General features: G+C 37.2%; 1 long non-coding RNA gene across 1 annotated transcript in view; it reads right to left on the reverse strand.

Annotated features, from left to right (window-relative positions):
- Positions 1-14,373: 14,373 nt before the first annotated feature.
- The window catches only part of LOC120872707, an 82,676-nt gene continuing 75,285 nt past the window's right edge, over positions 14,374-21,764 (reverse strand). The window contains exons 3-5 of the long non-coding RNA XR_005723314.1: positions 16,378-16,541; positions 14,973-15,042; positions 14,374-14,406 (exon numbers count right to left, since the gene is read on the reverse strand). This is a non-coding gene — a long non-coding RNA (uncharacterized LOC120872707). The remainder of the gene's footprint in view (positions 14,407-14,972; positions 15,043-16,377; positions 16,542-21,764) is intronic.

Here is a 21,764-nt window from a genome sequence, read left to right on the forward strand (position 1 = left end):
CTTTCAACTTGAGAAGAGAGAGGAAAAAGACACACTTAAAGAGAGTCAATGCCTTCATTTTGAACTTGATTTTGAGGAAATGGCAAAAGTTAACTAAGTAGGAACATGGATTCTTATGTAACAATACTTAATTATCAATCTAACTAAAGTGACAATAAAAGATTTTAAAGGCAAGTACAGAGATCACATAGCTGTGAACAAAAAAGCTTTTTTAATGTTGAGATGATTCAGTTTCCTAATCAAGGACAACATAAAGCACAGGGAATTATTTTGATAAAATACAAAATCTTTGCCTCTAGGAAGATTAATTAAAAGGTGAAGAAAATCCTTTTGTAATCTCTTTTCAGGTGCTGACCAACAGTTCCAGAAAACTTGCCTTTCAGCAGATGAAAGAATATTAAGTTTTAGTATTACCAAAGTACACAATTGATATTAAAGTTTAGAAACAAAAAACAAAAACCTGTAACAAATACATCCAATTTTAGCCAATTAAAATTATACAAGGTATCACTCATTATTAGAGAAATGCAAATCAAAACCACAGTGAGGTACCATTTCATGCCAGTCAGAATGGCTGCAATCCAAAAGTCTACAAGCAATAAATGCTGGAGAGGGTGTGGAGAAAAGGGAACCCTCTTACACTGTTGGTGGGAATGCAAACTAGTACAGCCACTATGGAGAACAGTGTGGAGATTCCTTAAAAAACTGGAAATAGAACTGCCTTATGACCCAGCAATCCCACTGCTGGGCATACACATGGAGGAAACCAGAACTGAAAGAGACACGTGTACCCCAATGTTCATCGCAGCACTGTTTATAATAGCCAGGACATGGAAGCAACCTAGATGTCCATCAGCAGATGAATGGATAAGAAAGCTGGTGGTACATATACACAATGGAGTATTACTCAGCCATTGAGAAGAATACATCTGAATCAGTTCTAATGAGGTGGATGAAACTGGTGCCTATTATACAGAGTGAAGTAAGCCAGAAAGAAAAACACCAATACAGTATACTAACGCATATATATGGGATTTAGAAAGATGGTAACGATAACCCTGTATGCGAGACAGCAAAAGAGACACAGATGTATAGAACAGTCTTTTGGACTCTGTGGGAGAGGAAGAGGGTGGGATGATTTGGGAAAATGGCATTGAAACATGTATAATATCATATATGAAATGAGTCGCCAGCCCAGGTTCAATGCATAATACCGGATGCTTGGGGCTGGTGCACTGAGATGACCCAGAGGGATGGTATGGGGAGGGAGGAGGGAAGGGTGTTCAGGATGGGGAACACGTGTATACCTGTGGTGGATACATGTTGATGTATGGCAAAACCAATTCAAAGAATTACAAAATTTAAAAAAAAGGAAAAAACAAACAAACAAAAAATAAAATAAAATTACACAAGGTAAGATTATACAAGGTAAGATTTTCACTCTCTTCCCAACTCTCTCTATATATTTGCATGTATTTAATTTGATTGTTCTTAACAATTTTGTTTAGATCACTCATGAAAATTTCATGAGACTTTAAATAGCTAGCCATCATCTTAAATTATTTTTCTTGCCAACAAATTTTGTATTAGGGACAATATGATTTATTTGACTAGTAAACCCAGGCAGAATAAAAAAATATATGCTTGCGCTAAATTTAATGCTGATAACACTGAAGACATATCTATTTTAATTAAGCCAACCAGCTTAAAATAGCTTTTATTTACTGAAGATTAATCCAGATCAAATGAACTTCAAAAGTATTTGCATTAATTTCTATATTTTGGAGAGTTTTAGGAATACTTAATTCACATAAGTCTAAGTCAATTAAATGAACTCTTTTACAAATTGATTTTGGCAATACCATTTAAAAGTATAAGCATATCATGTATACATAGCAAACACCCTAGACATATATAAACATATAAAACAAACACAGAGATACATTTTTTATTCCAAAATTTTACCCATGTATCATGTACAAAAATGAAAAATGTTCACCAGTTTATAAACAATAATGGAATCCAAATTGTGTCAAGTTTAACTGCTCACATAGCTAAAGTTTTTCACTATTTTCTTTACAGACTTTTAAGACTTTTAAGATTTATATTAGTCCTTGATGAATAAAGATATGAAGAGTGTAAGCTAGATTTTGGGGCAAGAGAGCTTCTGTAGCATTCTATATATTTGAAAACCTGTCCCCTGTTTTATCCATGACATGATAAGATTTAAAACTTCAAGAAATAGAAAGAAAGCTAAGTTTTTCCTTTAGGAGTTTTAGAGTATATTTAGTATATTTCTTTATTATCAAATATAGGGTAATTGTTACTTAAAATTTTTCCTCTGAATTAGGTTTCAGCTAGCAAGGCCTCTTTGCCCTCTTCACTGTCAACCACAACAACATCTTCCTCATTGCTTTCATTACCTTTCCAGAGTTTCATTTTTTGGTGTCTCAATCATGCTTTATCACAAGCACTTAGACTTTTATTAATCTGCAACAAAATGTCCAGATGTTTAAGCTGGATTTACAAAAGGCAGAGGAACCAGAGATCAAATTGCCAATACCTAGTAGATCATAGAAAAAGCAAGAGAATTCCAGGAAAAACATCTATTTCTGCTACATTGACTATGCTCAAACCTTTGACTGTGTGGATCACAACAAACTGTGGAAAATTCTTCAAGAGATGGGAATACCAGACCACCTGACTTGCCTCCTGAGAAACCTGTGTGCAGGTCAAGAAGAAACTGTTAGAACCAGACATGGAACAACAGACTGGTTTAAATTTGGGAAAGGTGTACATCAAGGCTATATATTGTCATCCTGCTTATTTAACTTATATGCAGAGTATAACATGCAAAAAATGCCAGGCTGAAAGAAGCACGAGTTGGAATCAAGATTTCCAGGAGAAATATCAATAAACTCAGATATGCAGATGATACCACTCTTCAGGCAGAAAGTGAAGAGGAACTAAAGAGCTTCTTCATGAAGGTGGGAGAGGAGGGCTAAAAAGCTGGCTTAAAGCTCAACATTCAAAAAACTAAAATCATGGCATCCAGTCCCATCACTACGTGGCAGGTAGATGGGGAAACAATGGAAACAGTGATGGACTTTATTTTCATGGGCTCCAAAATCACTGCAGACAGTGACTACAGCCATGAAATTAAAATATACTTGCTCCTTGGAAGAAAAGCTATGACCAACCTAGACAGCATATTAAAAAGCAGAGACACTACTTTGCCAACAAAGGTCCACCTAGTCAAAGCTATGGTTTTTCCAGTAGTCTTATATGGATCTGAGAATTGGAGCATAAAGAAGGCTGAGCGCCAAAAAATTGATGCTTTTGAACGGCGGTGTTGAAGAAGACTCTTGTGAGTCCCTTAAACTACAAGGAGATCAATCCAGTCAATCCTAAAGAAAATCAGTCCTGAATATTTATTGGAAGGACTGATACTGAAGCTAAAACTCCATTATTTTGGCCATCCGATGCGAAGAACTTATTGAAAAAGACCCCGATGCTGGGAGAGATTGAAGACAGGAGGAGAAGGGGACCACAGAGGATGAGAGGGTTGGATGTCATCACGGACTCAATGGACATGAGTTTGAGCAGGCCCTGGGAGTTGGTGAAGGACAGGTGTGCTGCAGTCCATGGGGTCACAAAGAGTTGGATGTGACTGAGCAGCTGAATAACAACTTTTGCAAAATGGCGCACTATGTGCTCCAAGTCATCATCCTGAGCTCCCACCCTGTCCGCTCACCAAGAAGCTGGCAGAGTAGTGGACAACGAAACATCCTTCTCTAACCTGAGCACATCTGCCAACTTTCTAACTGCAGCTTCAGCCTCTAGCTGGGCATTGGTGGTCAACTGAACCGCCCATTCTAGATGCCAGCCCATCAGGGCAATAATCCATTTCCATTCTTTGCCACAGTGTGCTATGAACAGTTTCTCAGAAAAAAAAAAAAAGCATCATACCAGCTGGAGCTTTGGGGGGGCATCCTGGTAACCACACAGCTAGAGCCCTCCCCACATAGAAGCCAATGGCCAATCCAGGCTTTCCCCCACAGGTGTCTCTTTCCCAAGACCCGTTTCTTCAGTCTCCCGGGGGGCTCTCCAGTTGTCTGATTTGATCCTTAGAAGCTCCCTGGGTGAAATTTAAAGTGGCCTCCCCGGCCCCCCACATAAAGGGCAAAGAGAGACTGAAAGGAGAAGCAGACCTCTTCAGACTGGTAGAAACTTACATTTGAGGTTTGTCTTGAGCAGTCACAGGACAAGTAAATCTTCACACTCGGCTACCAGAATCTTAAAAGTCTTAACAGGGTTGAGTCACATATACCATCCAAATAGTCTCAAGACACATAACTCTCAGGTTGTATCCTTCAAATAGCTTTGGCTATGGGAATGGTGGGCAGAGAGTACACTGCAAAGGCAAGAGAATGGGTGAGAAGCCTTGGATTGTCCAGGCTCAGTTTGCAGGTCAACCTGTGGTCATGTCCTCTGGATGACCTCCTCCAAAAGTAATGAAAATGTAGGTCAGAGTAAGGTAAAATAGAGGTACATCATCAACAAATGATTTTGAGTGGGAGGAAATAAATATCTATATAAACTAAACTGAAAATTCATTTATGAAAAGTGTATGTTGGACACATCAAGCAAGCATGGCACATATCTTTTATGAAAATTAAAAGATAATGACTATCAAGCTTCAGATGTTTATTTTTTAGGCCCATAAGGTCAAGACCATCTCAAGATACTCAAGTACAGCTTACTTTGTAAAGATTATTAGTCCAACAACTTAAATTTCATAGTACCTTTACACAACTTTTATTGTTTATAAAATGTTGTTATTCTCTTTGGACTTGGAATTAGCTCCTAATAATAGAAGTTGATGTGCAACTAAGTAACATTCAAAATTAAAAAATAACCTTTCTGAAAGTCTGTTGTTGCCAAGTGTTAGGAGAACTTCATTGGGAGGTGAAAATTTTCCTGTCCTTCAAAGCATTCATTATTAGAAGATTTCTTATAGGGGATGCTGAAGAGGAAAGTTAGTTTTTAGAGGGGATGGGGATTGGTGTGACCAGATGTGCTATAAATTCCTTTCCCACATTTAACATTCTAATATTTGTATTTCTCGTGTACAGTATTTAGACATATCAAATGATCCTTCTATTACTTGAACTTCTAAATAACTCTAAGTATAGAAAACATCGCATCTGGCATACTTTCTAGTCATTTCTAAGCCTTTCAAAGATCCTACAGTTTTATTGAAAAGGAAATAAGTAATGCAAACCTTTATTTAAATATGTTTTTGCCATGAGCTCTGGACTTTTCAGCAATGAATGGTATAGCTCATTTTGAATCCGGAGCTGCCTTCTAAGGAGCTCTGCTCAGGTTTTGGTAATGAAGTCAGCATCATCCTGCACTTGTCTTCCTCACTTCATCCCTAATGTTCTTAAGGATAACAATCATTTTATGATTGACAGCAAGCTCAGTATAATAATATCCACTATAATAATCTCATTAACATAATGGCCCTATATAATTCTTATATAATAATTGCTTACATTATTTAATGCTTCTTCTCTATCAAGACTATTCTCAGTGCTTTACATGTGTCTACTTATGTAATCTTCAAATTGCCCCATGATGTTGATGTTAATTCTATCTTGATTTTAAGGATAGTGAAACTGAACCACAGAAATGTTAATTAATGTACTCAGTCAAAAAGCTAGTGAGGACAAGAGCTCTGATTTAAACTCAAAATGTTTGGAATCTAATCTCTTTCTCTTAGCCTTTCATCTTTAAGATATCTTGTTTCTTTTGGAATTTCTACATAAAATAATATGTCTCACACTAAAAAAAAAAAAAGTTTTCCTTTTTAAACAAAAGTAATGAATGAGAGGCAGTGGTATGGAGTGGAAAGAATATTACCCTCAGAGTCAAGACATTGGATTTCTGGTCCTAATATGAGTCTATTTAACTTTAGGTGAATAATTTAATGGCTGTTCCTCATCTGTAAAACAAAAATTGATTTAATACCTTTATTTATCTCATTCCAGACCTTTCACAAATCATCTTTACATACATGATCTATCTGAGTTTTACAGAAAATCTGTTAGAAATTTGAGGCTCAGGATAGCTGTGATCCCCCATGTCAGTCCCACTTACTCTGTTGCACGGGTGACAAAGATCTTTGAACTGCAAAGCCAGTGTCTTTTTCTACTATACCTTGTTGGTTTATCTTATGTACATAAAAATGTTTTTCTAATCTATAAAAGTAATATGCAAATCTTAACTTTTATTATTAACATGGCATGCAAAAATGAATTGGTAATGCTTTCAGCCGAAGAAGATAGCAAAAAAGGGGTAAGTTTGGAATTGATTTGAAGAAGCCAAACTACTTCATGTGAAAACCACATTCATTCTTACTTTGTTTAAATCCTGGAACAAATGCTAAACTGATGGAAGAATTCTCTGCTTCTCTGTGCTTCAGTGAATTTCTTATTTTGTAGTATGAAATAATAAATGTTTGAACAGCTGCAATTATAAAGTTAAGGAACTATACAATACGCAGACACACACACATTGTTTTTTTCCTTCAGGACTGTTGACTGAAACTGTGCCACAGAAAAGTAATCCATGAGTGATATAAATATATTTTCATTCATTTTGTTGAATCCTTTGCATGGTATAACTCTCTGTGGGAGGTTCACCTCAAGAAAGGAAAGAAAAGAAAAAAATGTGAACAAACCAGCTTTCTTGATTTATTGTCTTGGAAAAGTTTCTAAGATATTGTTCGCCTTTAGGTACAAGTGAAATGCTTTTGCAAAAGGGCTAATGGGAGGGAGTTGGGGTGAGGGCTCAGCCATGGCCTTGGCCCCTGAACAAATCTTTAGTCTCCACTTTATCTTTGTATACTTAAGAAGCAAGAAGAGAAGTATTTGTTATTTCTTATTTAATTTCCTATTTAAGCACTTGTGCTCTAAATATATACCATTATGCAGGTGAGCTTGAGTGTCTACTTAATCCATATGCAGTCACTGTAAATCCTTTTATTGGTTATATATTTGAAATTGGAGAACTCAGTACTCGTGGTGTTCTGGGAAGTCACGTGAAAACTCACAATATGGCTTAACTTCCCTGTTGCTTGCTAGAAATAGATGAATGGACTTGAACCTGTTCCTGCTGTTTATTGAGCTATGCATACATCACATGATATTGTATTGAATGGACTCTGAGAAATCTGGACTATCAGATTTGGAAGAGGCTTTAGAGTGCATCATCACATTTCATAAATCAGGGAAAGAGAGCCACTATAGGTATAATGTGAATAAAGAATTTATTACAGGAATTAGAATATGGGAGGAACTTGAAGAAGTGACAGTCTACAGTGGAGTTGGAAGATCTGAGAAAAGGTCATTAACCAGTCCACCTTAATCACTGATGTGAGTGAACAAATAGAAGCTTTCAAGGGAATCCAGGATAATAGCCTGTTCAGGCTGTGAATGGGGACCACATAGGGCAAAGCAGGAGGGGAGTTGAATGGCATTAGCTGCCTCTCAGGAAGTTCTGTTTCTGTGTAGCTATCACCTTTGTGATTCTGCAGCCAAGTCCCTGCCTGCGGGCCTGGCAGTGGGGAAGGTGAACTGTAAACAAAGTAGAGGGAAATGCACATAAGCTGAGGTCTACCAGAAAACACATGTCTGCTCAACACCAGGCCAGACTAGGATAGTCTCCCAAAAGTAATGGCCTAATTTCCTCTGACCTTCCAAATCTCAAGCAAGTTGCTCTTCTAGTAATTCTAGTCTAAAATCATAACAAAGAAAGGAATTCTGGGAAATTTATTCCCCAGCCTTAGTCAAGTTCAGTCAGTTCAGTTGCTCAGTCGTGGCTGACTCTTTGCAACCCCATGGACTGCAGCACGCAAGGCTTCCCTGTCCATCACCTGAAGCTTGCTCAAACTCATGTGCATCAAGTCAGTGATGACATCCTCTGTTGTCCCCTTCTCCTCCTGTCTTCAATCTTTCCCAGCATCAGGGGCTTTTCTAATGAGTCAGTTCTTCGCATTGGGTACCCAAAGTATTAGAGTTTCAGCTTCAATATCTGTCCTTCCAATGAATATTCAGGACTGATTTCCTTTAGGATTAACTGGTTGGCTCTTCTTGCAGTCCAAGGGACTCTCAAGAGTCTTCTCAAACACCACAGTTCAAAAGCATCAATTCCTCAGTACTCAGCTTTCTTTATAGTCCAACTCTCACATCCATACATGACTACTGGAAAAACCATAGCTTTGACTAGACGGACCTTTGCTGGCAAAGTAATGTCTCTGCTTTTTAATATGCTATCTAAATTGGTCATAGCTTTTCTTCCAAGGAGCAAGCATCTTTTAATTTCATGGCTGCAGTCACCATATGCAGTGAGTTTGGAGCCCCTCCAAATAAAGTCTCTCACTGTTTCCATTGTTTCCCCATTTATTTGCCATGAAGTGATGCTATGATCTTAGTTTTCTGAATGTTGAGTTCCAAGTCAACATTTTCACTCTCCTTTCAGTTTCATCAAGAGGCTCTTTATTTCTTCTTTGCTTTCTGCCATAAGGTTGGTATCATCTGCATATCTGAGGTTATTGATATTTCTCCCAGCAATCTTGATCCCAGCTTGTGCTTCATCCAGCTTGGCATTTTGTGTGATGTACTCTGCATATAAGTTAAATAAGCAGGGTGAGAATATACGATCTTGACATACTCCTTTCCCTATTTGGAACCAGTCTGTTGTTCCATGTCCAGTTCTAACTGTTGCTTCTTGACCTGCATACAGATTTCTCAGGAGGCAGGTGAGGTGGTCTGCTATTCCCATCTCTTTAAGAATTTTCCACAGTTTGTTGTGATCTTAGTCAAGTTGACAAAGCACAAAGCAGCACAATGTCCAGTCCTCCCATGTTGCAGGAAAGAAATTTGCTGCCTTGGGGGAATTGACCCTACCAAGCCTGATGAATTAGGTGGTGACAGAATCAGAACTTGATTCAAGTTCTCTTGATTTTTGGAGCAGTTATTTTTCCCCCCACTATGTTTTCTGTCTACTTTATAGTTGCTTATGTGCTACATGAACATAATTATTTGAATATGGACTAAAATGTTTATAAAGGTCATTCATCATATATTTTTATTAAAATGAATATATAACTTATTTGTGGACAATAATAGAATTCTGGGTTTTAATTATTAATATTTCAAAGATTTTGAATTTGCTAGTGTTTCTTGGTGGTAGGGAGAGGGCATTTTAGGCATATGTACTACATAATCAAGTCATTATATGACTATTCAAAAGATTTTTCATCCAAACTGTGTTTTAAAATAATAACTATTACCAAGGAATGAAAGAACTACATAAAATCATAACAAGTATATTTGTGATTTATTGAGAGTTTACTACATATGTCACTGTGCTAAACACTTCACACCTCATATCTTTTTGTAAATGAAATTTCCTAATTAAAATTTTTTTTTAAATAACTATGAAGTCTTATACATATAAAATTTATTAGGAAACACAGGTAACTCTGTAAGAAAAGCCATATTGTCGTAAGAAAAAGAATCATAGCTGAACATAATTTAGTTGGAATTTGGATCATACCATGGTTTTCAGAGTCCTTTTGAGATGAAAAAATTTTCTTTAGGGGGATTTGGTGGTAAAAGCAGTGAATGAACCTTGGGAAATATAAACAGGTACACAATTTGGCACTTGTTAAGTCTGTAAAATGAGACAGATACTGGATGTGGTTGGGGGTGGTGGTTGTAAGACAACTTGATTATTTTTTTTTCCCCTAGAATTCTAAGCTCACCATAGCCAACTCCAGTTCTCAGAAAGTTTCAGTACAGTGGGCTGAACTGACAGTTGACAACAGAGACAGGAAATGAAAGTGGGAACTTCATAAGCACATGAGCCTGAACCACGGTCACCAGAGCAGAAGGAAGCTTTGTGATGACAGCCAGTTTCATGGCTTAGATTTGGACTGGTTACTCTTTATGTCTCCTGTACAGTTGTCATCCTGGTTTGTCCTTACCTGTCTCCTGTACTGGATCACTTGAATCCTGTATTGAAGTAGAAGACAAAAATCAGAAGCTTTCTGAGAATGATTCATGAAAATTTTTTGCAAATTAATATATCTCCAGATTAAATTTTCAATTCAATTAATTTTCCATTTAGCTAACAAAATTTTGTGAACTAAAATATTTTTATCTCATCTTCAGATTTAATTTTCAGTTTAGTCAAAATTTGTGTGAACTAAAATATTTTTATCTCATCTTCAGATTTAATTTTCAATTCAGGTTAAAATTTCAGATTTTGTATTATTGAACTAGGACTTTTGAAGGCATCGATAATTTTTTCTTGCTGCCAGTATTGTTTGTTGAGAAGTCCTGTCATTCTGAATACCAATCATAGGCACAATATATAGTTATATTTTTCTCCTCTCTAGAAGCTTGTAAGATTTTTATTTTTCTATCCTGAGTTCTTATATTTTTCAATTTGGATTTACTTTCTTTCACCCTTGGCTGTTACCTGTTCATATTAAAAATAAGGGACCCTAAAGTGGACTGGACTCTCTGAGAGCTTGTACGGATCTTATTATCTGCGAGTCTGCCAGGACTTTTGGCATGTTATCAGTTTTTTTCCTTGTGCTGGTTAAATTGGGGGGAAAAAAAGACACTTTAATATTGTCATTCTCTGTTTAATTTTAGAGCATTAAAACATATTTTGGTGCATTTTAAAGATGGTGACTGCAGCCATGAAATTAGAAGACGCTTACTCCTTGGAAGAAAAGTTATGACCAACCTAGATAGTATATTCAAAAGCAGAGACATTACTTTGCTGACTAAGGTCCGTCTAGTCAAGGCTATGGTTTTTCCTGTGGTCATGTATGGATGTGAGAGTTGGACTGTGAAGAATGCTGAGCGCCGAAGAATTGATGCTTTTGAACTGTGGTGTTGGAGAAGACTCTTGAGAATCCCTTGCACTGCAAGGAGATCCAACCAGTCCTTTCTGAAGGAGATCAGCCCTGGGATTTCTTTGGAAGGAATGATGCTGAAGCTGAAACTCCAGTACTTTGGCCACCTCATGTGAAGAGTTGACTCATTGGAAAAGACTCTGATGCTGGGAGGGATTTGGGGGCAGGAGGAGAAGGGGACGACCGAGGATGAGATGGCTGGATGGCATCACTGACTTGATGGATGTGAGTCTGAGTGAACTCCGGGAGATGGTGATGAACAGGGAGGCTGGGCGGGCTGCGATTCATGGGGTCACAAAGAGTCGGACACGACTGAGCGACTGAACTGAACTGAACTGAACTGAACTGAACTGAGGGATGTGATCAAAATTTTTTTTTCTAAGTGGAGTGCCTTCATTACCTTGCAGAAAACTAAGATAGGCTTATGTGAGTGTAGAGTGTTAATCTTATTCTCGTGGAAGTGAGGTTTATGTGGTTATATGAGTTATCCATATTCTCATAAATATTGAGTGAATAAGTCAAGATTTGAACATAAAGGAAGCTTATTTCATTCATACTGGCTAGAGATTTGTAGCTCAGAAAATAGTTTCTTTGATACTTTATGAAAATCTCTCAATTTCCTATATACATGGATGAATAAAGTATCAAAATATAAGGCACTTTGGTGTTAGAAATATTATTACTTAAATACATAACTTTAATGAGACATTTCCAATCGTTTAACAAAAGAAGTGCATTCTAAGTCTATTCTTTCTCTAAACTAAAATTCAAGTTTGTGCATTTCTTTCCAACTCCTTGCTATCTTCATACCCTGCAAACACTCATGTACTCTTAAGTTGACACAGCTTAAGCTTTCTACCTGATGACTTCGCATCCTTCTTGTCTACTTTTTGAATATCATACATATAGAACCTACAAGAATATTTTTTTTAATGTATTATGCTCTTTCCTGCTTAAATGTTGTAAAGATTTTCCGTAACAACAAAAAGTAGAATACGAACCCTTAACATGGTCTGCTAGGCAGGCATAGGATGATTTCCACCTGTTTTTCCAACCTTTGCTTTCATTTTACTCATTAGGCTTCAGCCATAATGGTTTTATTTCAAATCATTGAAAGTTTCAACATAGTTTCTACTTTAGGTATTTTATTTATCCTCTTCTTTTATATCCTAGAATATCCTAGAATATTCTTCCGATTAACATCAACTGTGGCTCCCTCAGAATCATCCCTCAGTACTCAGCTTGAATTGTTTCCTCGAGAGGTCTGGTAAAGTCTATACCCCACATGTCAGGTAATCCTTTTACACTTACAATGTTTTAGATTAAACACGTAATATTTCAGGTAAATAGAAAAATAACCTGGAGAATGAAAATTCATTCCTTTCATTGTGTGTATTTGCATTTAATGCCTGCCACAACATTTAGGAGCATATTATCAGATGAGAGGGCTTCCTGATAGCTCAGTTGGTAAAGAGTCTGCCTGCAATGAGGGAGACCTTGGTTCAATTCCTGGTTTGGGAAGATCCCCTGGAGAAGGAAAAGCTACCCACTCCAGTATTCTGGCCTGGAGAAGTCCATGGACTATGGGTCACGAAGAATCAGACATGACTGAGTGACTTTCACTTTCACTATCAGATGAGAATGTGTTCTTACGAATTCACAAAATGAGGTTTTAAAAACCCAGTTGATATGAGACAATGAAGTGAATTTCGACAGTATCAGGATTCCTGGGCTCTGCACCAAGCTGATGAGTTACCTTGGTTATGTCAGATAGAAAAAGAATGAATGTTAGCTATTTCTGAGGTACACGGATTGAACTGGAACAATTTGTATAGGTCTTTCTTGCTTAATTTTCTATGACCCACCATTCTAAAATTGAGGTTTATGTTGATTTTTAAACATTGACAGAAATCATCATAAATTTATTCAGAATTTTAAAGTAAAACTAAAACATGTATTTTTTTAATTTTTATTTTTGATAAGATGAAATTCCTTCAGTGGGCTCAGATTTTCTTTCATATTTTTTGTTTTGCTTTCAATACAACAATGAAATTAAAAACTGTTTCTGAGTAAATACCACTTACCGTGAGAGAAGCAGTGGTCTAAAATTATCATAAGAAGCAAAGAACAGAAAAAGAAAATATGGTCATTAAATGTCCATTGTATGATCAAGTAATAGTTACTGTGAAGGACTTGAAAATGCAACATCCTCCAAACTGAGAATAATATGTACTTTCTAAGCATGCAATTGCCAGTAACTGTGTGTAGAGACAGACTCCAAACTAATATTAAATTAATGACTGGAAGGAAAACTATTGATTACCCTATTATCTTATCTATGATATAGACACTTCAATGTGAATGAAGACACTGGTGAAGAATGTTTAGGTTTTACTTTACAGTGATTGACAGTTTTATGGGCAGTCAGATTATAATCTATTACAATCTATTAAAGATTATAATAATAATCTATTATAATAATAATAATTATAATCTATTAAAGACTTCTTACTTCTTATAAAACCACCATAGGAAGCTGTGCTCAAATGAAGTCACTAATGGATCCAGATGCATCACATTTGAACTATGACTCCAGAAAGTTCTTTGAAAAACTATAAAAACAATAATACTGATTTTCAGTTCAGTTCAGTTCAACGCTCAGTCATCTCCAATTCTTTGCGACCCCGTGAACTGCAGCACACCAGGCCTCCCTGTCCTTCACCAACTCCCAGGGTCCACCCAAATCCTTGTCCATTGAGTTGGTGATGCCATCCAACCATATCATCCTCTGTCGTCCACTTCTCCTCCTGCCTTCAATCTTTCCCAGCATCAGGGTCTTTTCCAATGACTCAGCTCTTCGCATCAGGTAGAAAGTGTTGAAGTGTCAGCTTCAACATCAGTCCTTCCAATGAACACTCAGGACTGATCTCCTTTAGGATGGACTGGTTGGATCTCCTTGCAGTCCAAAGGACTGTCACAAGTCTTTTCCAACATCACAGTTCAAAAGCATCAATTCTTCTGTGCTTAGCTTTCTTTATAGTCCAACTCTCACATCCATACGTGACCACTGGAAAAGCCATAGCCTTGACTAGAAGGACCTTTGTGGACAAAGTAATGTCTCTGCTTTTTAATATGCTGTCTAGGTTGGTCATAACATTCCTTCCAAGGAGTCAGCGTCTTTTAATTTCATGGCTGCAATCACCATTTGCAGTGATTTTGGAGCCCAGAAAAATAAAGTCTGACGCTGTTTCCACTGTTTCCCCATCTATTTGCCATGAAGTGATGGGACCAGATGCCATGACCTTAGTTTTCTGAATGTTGAGCTTTAAGCCAACTTTTTCACTCTTCTCTTGCACTTTCATCAAGGCTCTTTAGTTCTTCTTCATTTTCTGCCATAAAGGTGGTGTCATCTGCATAAGAGGTTATTGATACTGATTTTAGCATTTCATAAAACCAAAAATATCTAGATGTTGACTACTAGTGATAGTTACTAATTATAGCATTTGTTGAAACCTCATTATTGAAACTAGGACTAAGCAAATTTATAAGGACTTAAGAAAGTCATACCACATGAATAACAATAAGCAATTGGTCTTGTTCTGCAGAAGTTTTTATTTACAAAAGCTTGTTTAAAGGACAAGCTGCTAGAAAACATAAGGAGTTGTTATGCCATTAACTTCAAAGGTTAACGTGTATATCGTAAGTATTCCTTAAATACTTTTATTGATAATAATTCCTTACAAGCATTTTAGTGTTTTCAAAAGGCTTTCACATATACTGTTAAATATAAGACATTAAACAATGTAAAAAATATCTCAATTATATTTTTTCATAGCATGATGCTTGAGATATATAAATATGCTATAAAGATGTTTTGAAAAAATTAATTTGATTCACACAAAAATATATGACATGTAGGCAAGAACTGTAATACAATTTAAAATATCTAAAAACAGCTCCAGTGAATGTACCTTACCTATTTGATGTAAAGAAAACAAGACCTAAATTTTCCGTTTTTTGGCCTTTAGTGAACTATAGATGAACTGCTGAGGAGGAGAAAGGAAGAGAAATAGTCAATAAAAATCCGTAGAGATGGAACTTTGCAAAGAACTCATACCTTAATTGAACACTCTTATGATATGTCATAAGAATGGATAGATGACATATATGTTTCACATGGATAGAGAACAGCCTCAAATCAGGATTTACTGTTAATTTCTTAGCTATTACAGTCTGTACACTATATATAATCTAGCTTTTTAATTGTTTTTTTGTCTACAGTGACCACCTCCACTAACTACTGTGTTCAACTTGTGGTTTTATCTTTGTCTTTTAGTGCTTAATAAAGAGGTATTTGCATCTTCCCTCAGTCCTTTTACATCTTAAATGAAGAGAAATTAGACTTGTCTTAAAAGATAAATGGGTATGTATGCTAGTTGCAGAATTGGATGAAAAGTGTTTCAAATGGAAGAAACCATGTGAGCAAAGTCCTTAGGCAAGAGACTGCTGAAGATATATTGGAGGAATGGATTTGGTTAGCACATAAAAGACATGGAATGGGAAGTTTCTGGGTCTGGGCTCAATTACATAGCACTTGAGGCTAAGAGTGCTTTTTCCATGAGCAATAGGAAGCCACTGAAGATTATTCAGCAGGGAGGTGACAGCATGGGTCACGAAAAAGGTTTAGTTTTGTTTTTCAACAATCAGGAAGGCATAGCTAAATCTTTGCCTTAGCATGAAAATTTTGATAATAGTGAAAGAAAAATCCTGTGTGTGTGTTGGAAGAGAGAACTAGAGTACAAAGTGGGGAGAATTTTCACCAGCTCAGAGAGACTATTTCAATAGTTCTGTTAAAATGGAAAGCATATCTACCACTGACTAGGTATATGATATAGGACAAATTACTCTCCTTTCTAAGCCTCCTTTTCTTCATCTGTGTCATATAGGATTGCTGCTTGGATTAAGAGGGATATGGTATACACAATTAGAAGCATCATGTCCAGTATATAATAGCTGCTGCTGCATATTAGGCCAATTAAGATACATAATTTTCATGAATATGTCTCAGTGAAGTAGTTTGGTCTTTTCTTAAAGAAACATTTTTCCATAGCTGAGGCATCCTGTTGGACTAAGGTAAAAATACTGCCCAACAAGGTCTTTCCTTGACTGTCTTCTTGGCCTCCCTCAGCAGAGAAGCCCCTTCACTAAAGGGGCCTATAGTAAGGAGGTCATGTTGTCCCCTGGAACTTCTGCTCTTCTGCACTGTCAGCTAGAAAGACAACATACCCATGAAAGAACACCCAGTCATGCTTGAGAAGTCAAGCATAAGCTCTGGTGTTTGCTCTCCTCTCAGAGTGAGTCAAGCATGCTATTTTACTTACCTTAGAGTATCCGTAGACACTTGGTCTTCATTTATTGTCTTGCATTTCTCTAACCCAAGCTGTATAAGATGGAATGCTAGGTCTAGTCTCCATTATTTGCTGCTTTTTTCCCACCTTAAATGGTTGAGGCTTTCTTCTGATAGAGTTCTGTCGTATTTCAATGACTGGAAAGGGTAAGACTGAAACAGTTATGTCTCAGGAACAAAGCATGCACAGATTTTCACAATCAAGGAGGCTCTATTCTACCTCTGAAATTCATTTTGTCTCACTTGTACCCAAGGCCGATAATAATATACGAGAGAGAATGTACAATAGGTGCACATGGAATTGAAAGGCAATAGTTGTTTATGTTGTCATAACTTATTCACAAAAAACTAAGTAACTGAGTACTTATTATGGTCAGATATTGTATTAAAGGATAGAACACCAAGATGAGCAACATTATTTAATCCAAAATATTTGCTGAACATTAACCATGTACCAGGTCTGTTGTGAGAATTCATACATGACTATGAAAATAATTCCTTCTCTCAAAATATTCGGTATAGAAAAATTCCATAAGGATCCTTCTAAATAGCAATAACTAAGCTCACTAACCTTGGATGTGGGGTATCTCTTCACAGCTGCTCCAGCAAAGCACAGCCGCTGCTCCGTACCTTGGACCTCGGGTAGCTCCTATAGGCTGCTGCCCCTGACCTCAGGTGAAAGATATACCCATTTGAATGCAGAATTCAAAAGAATAGCAAGGAGAGATAAGAAAGCCTTCCTCAGAGATCACTGCAAAGAAATAGAGGAAAACAACAGAATGGGAAAGACTAGAGATCTCTTCAAGAAAATTAGAGATACCAAGGGAACATCTCATGCAAAGATGGGCTCGATAAAGGACAGAAATGGTATGGACCTAACAGAAGCACAAGACATTAAGAAGAGGTGGCAAGAATACACGGAAGAACTGTACAAAAAAGATCTTCATGACCAAGATAATCATGATGGTGTAATTATTCACCTAGAGCCAGACATTCTGGAATGTGAAGTCAAGTGGGCCTTAGAAAGCATCACAATGAACAAAGCTAGTGGAGGTGATGGAATTCCAGTTGAGCTCTTTCAAATTCTGAAAGATGATGCTGTGAAAGTGCTGCACTCAATATGCCAGCAAATTTGGAAAACTCAGTAGTGGCCACAGGACTGGAAAAGGTCAGTTTTCATTCCAATCCCAAAGAAAGGCAATGCTAAAGAATGCTAAAACTACTGCACAATTGCACTCATTTCATATGCTAGTAAAGTGATGCTCAAAATTCTCCAAGCCAAGCTTCAACAATATGTGAACCATGATTAATTTAAATGAGACTATGAATTCAATTAGGGTTTCCCAGGTCGTGCAGTGGTAAAGAATCTGCACACCAATACAGGAGACATAAGAAACTTGGGTTCAATCCCTAGATCAAGAAGATCCTCTAGAACAGGAAATGGCAACCCACTCCAGTATTCTTGCCTGGAAAATTCTATGGATAGAGGAATCTGTAGAACTATAGTCCAAGGGGTTTCAAAGAAACAGATACAACTAAGTGACTGAGCATATATGCACATGAATTCAATTACTGACTAAAGCATCTAATTCCCCTTTCATTTCATGGTAGAAGCCAAAGTGAGACAAGCTTCTTAAATGAAGGAATCAAATGGTGGTACTTCTCCAGGAATACAAACAGGGTTTTTCTTAGTTAGCTGGTCACATTCCAACATCAAATGTTCAGGTGGAAGAATTGAATAGATTCAATCCCAGAATTGTAATAAATATCACAAGCAGAATGGAAACTTACATTCCTTCCCTAAGGTGACTGTGGGAAATTAAGGCACCAAAATATTAATCTCAAACAGCCACTATGAACCACAGTCAGGGATCCCCATGTATCCCAAGATGACACATTAAAAGAGGAACTGTGTGTCCTTTCTTGGCATCTCTTGGTAATATGGCTGGTACTAAATGGTTCAAATGATTATTTCAACATAATCTTGCAAATTGACCCTGGAGATATCAGTGTTTTCTCCCTGCCTCCTAACCTATAACTTCTTAACATCTGTGATGGAAATGTGGTGTAAATAGCTCAGGAATGTCTACTGTGTCTTATAACAAAGGGACTCGGATGACCAAACATTAGTAAAAGAAATGCAGTAGCTTTCCCAAACAACATTCTTCCAACAGCCAAGATGTATGCAAACATAGTCAGAGCTGTATCTCATGACAGGGTGATAAACACACCAGAGATCAAAGAAATTACCCTTGTAATTCACAAGTTAGTAGCATGCTGAGATTCTTTAGTGTTCTCTTTCCTCCTTATTTTCTCCATTTAAGGAATCTCAGGGATCAACAATGCCTGAGTGATAAAGACCACCAAACCTAATATCAAGCAGTATTCATCTGTGTAGGGCTGAGGAGAAACCATCATATTGAATACCTTCAGAAAGGAGAGCAAAGATGTTCTTTCCAGAACTATGAGACAAGAGTGTCACAAAAGAGGAGTAAAACAATAACATGAAAATGCATATTTCAGATGAAATGAATCTTCTTCGGTAAAATGAAATGAAGAAGATATGAAGACTCTTTTAACCGTAATATATCATAAATAAAGATCTAAAGGATTATTTAGTTACTACTAGTTAGTGAGCTTCAGTTCAGTTCAGTTCACTCACTCAGTCACTTAGTTGTATCTGTTTCTTTGAAACCCCTTGGACTATAGTTCTACAGATTCCTCTATCCATAGAATTTTCCAGGCAAGAATACTGGAGTGGGTTGCCATTTCCTGTTCTAGAGGATCTTCTTGATCTAGGGATTGAACCCAAGTTTCTTATGTCTCCTGTATTGGTGTGCAGATTCTTTACCACTGCACGACCTGGGAAACCCTAATTGAATTCATAATCTCATTTAAATTAATCCAAACAATTAGTAGGTTTTTTTTTTTTTTTTTCCAATCAAACAGAGCATGTTAAATGGAACTCAACATTTTGGTCAAATTCTTTTTTAAAAAAACTATGCAGACAAATCTTCTGTTAAGCTATTACTAGTCAGTGAACCGGAGAAGGCGATGGCACCCCACTCCAGTACTCTTGCGGGGAAAATCCCATGGACGGAGGAGCCTGGTGGGCTGCAGTCCTCAGGGTCGCTAAGAGTCGGACACGACTGACTGACTTCACTTTCACTTTTCACTTCCATGCATTGGAGAAGGAAATGGCAGCCCACTCCAGTGTTCTTGCCTGGAGAATCCCAGGGACGGGGGAGCCTGGTGGGCTGCCGTCTATGGGGTCGCACAGAGTTGGACACGACTGAAGCGACTTAGCAGCAGCAGCAGCAGTCAGTGAGCTGGTATGAATTTATTACCTGGAAAAGCCACATGTAATATTTGCATATATATAAGCTTCTAGTTAACTGAGTTTCGACTCTCTGTGACTCCATGGACTACAGCATGCCAGGCTTCCTTGTTCTTCTCCATCTCCCAGAGTTTGCTCCAACTCATGTCCCTGAGTTGATGATGCCATTCAACCATTTCATCCTCTGTTTTCCTTTTATCCCGCTGCCCTCAAGCTACCCCAGGGCCTTTTTTAATGAGTTGGCTCTTTGCATCAGGTGTGCAAAATATTAGCGCTTCAGCTTCAACATCAGTCCTTCCAATGAATATTCAGTGTTGATTTCCTTTAGGATTGACTGGTGTGAAATCCTTGCAGTCAAAAGAACTCTCAAGGGTCTTCTCCAACACCATAGTTTGAAAGCATCAATTCTTTGGTGCTCAGCTTTCTTTATAGACCAGCTTTCACCTCTTTACATGACTACTGGAAAAACCATAGCTTTGACTAGATGGCTCTTCGTTGGTGAAGTGATATTTCTGCTTTTTAATACACTGTCTAGGTTAGTCATAGCTTTTCTTCCAAGGAGCAAGTGCCTTTTAATTTCCTGGCTGCAGTCATCATCCACAGTGATTTTGGAGCCCCCAAAATAATTTCTGTCAATGTGTTCATTTATTTCCCCATTTATTTGCCATGAAGTCTTGGGACCAAATGAAATGGTCTTTGCTTTTTTTTTTTTAACCATATAAAAAGAAAATCCATGAGAACATTTTAAACCTATGGTTTATGTTTCTTTGTCTGACTTCACCAGATAGCCATAGTGGCTCTGGTTTCAAGTGTGTCCATTCCAGTGAAGTGGCAAAAATCCTTTCAGAACAAGTACACTGTTTCCTTCTTGTTCTGCTACTTGTATGCACAAATGTGATATCGTTAGATGAAATGCCCAGATTAGTAATACCTGCTTGCTTCCATTAAGCTGAATTTTAGTAGTTTCAGCCTAAGACAGGCAGTACCTAGAAGAGTGTTCAGCTTTCATATCAGAAAGTAGCCCATGAGATTGTACTTTGTCTTTGCCTCCTATCCCATTTTGTTTCTGTATAAACCAAGTCTACTGCTAATGGCTGATGAGAAAAAGGTAATAGCCATCAAATGACTGCTCCTAGGAATACCTTTAACTAGCATCAAAAGACTCTTTGAAAGGGAAATAAAGTATTCCCTGTGGATTGTCCAAACATTTCCTGTGAAACAAGCTGACACATTCTCTCCCTGCTGGATTACTTTGTTACTTATTTCCACTGCAAAGTAGTGGTATCATTGAACTTTCCTTGTTTAGGTTGTCACCCAGGAGAGTCTTTTTTTTTTTTTCTTTCTTTCTTTTTCCTTTTTCTTTATCACAAAGGGAGGCAACATATATGAGGACAATGTTTTGAGACTAATGTAAACATTTTTTCTTGCCCAGCTGTGCTATTAAAGAACACTTAATCTCCTAAATGATCCTCCAAATTCCTTTTCTACTGATAATTGACAATTACCAGAAGGAATTCTGATGACTACAGCACAGATTTAATTACAGAAAGAGAATCATGAACTCATTGACTTGCATGTTATTTGAGGGAACACTCAAATACATCAGGCAATCAATCATATTTTAAACTGTCATATTTTAGTAAAATCAATGTGTCATACAATGACAAAAATAATAACAGATAAAATGTGACCCCCACTACATGCTGTCACTGTACTGTGTGCCCTACCCACATAATTTCCTTTAATCACAAATGAATATTATGAGGCAAAGTATTATTGATCTATTTTACAGATGAGGAAGATGGGAGTCAAATAAATTAGTAATAATAATAATAAATAACTATCCAATGCTTATTATTTGCCAGGCCCTGGTTTTAAGAACACAATCATATTAATTCATTTAATCTACAATAAAATCCATTGAATAGGTATTATTGTTAGTCTCAATTTTTAGGTGAGGAAATAGAAGCAAAGAGAGGTGAGTAAATTGCTTTGTCTCAGTGAATAAGAAGTAGACCTGGGCC

Source organism: Oryx dammah, unplaced genomic scaffold (assembly GCF_014754425.2).
Source record: "Oryx dammah isolate SB20612 unplaced genomic scaffold, SCBI_Odam_1.1 HiC_scaffold_2, whole genome shotgun sequence".
Taxonomy (NCBI): domain Eukaryota; kingdom Metazoa; phylum Chordata; class Mammalia; order Artiodactyla; family Bovidae; genus Oryx; species Oryx dammah.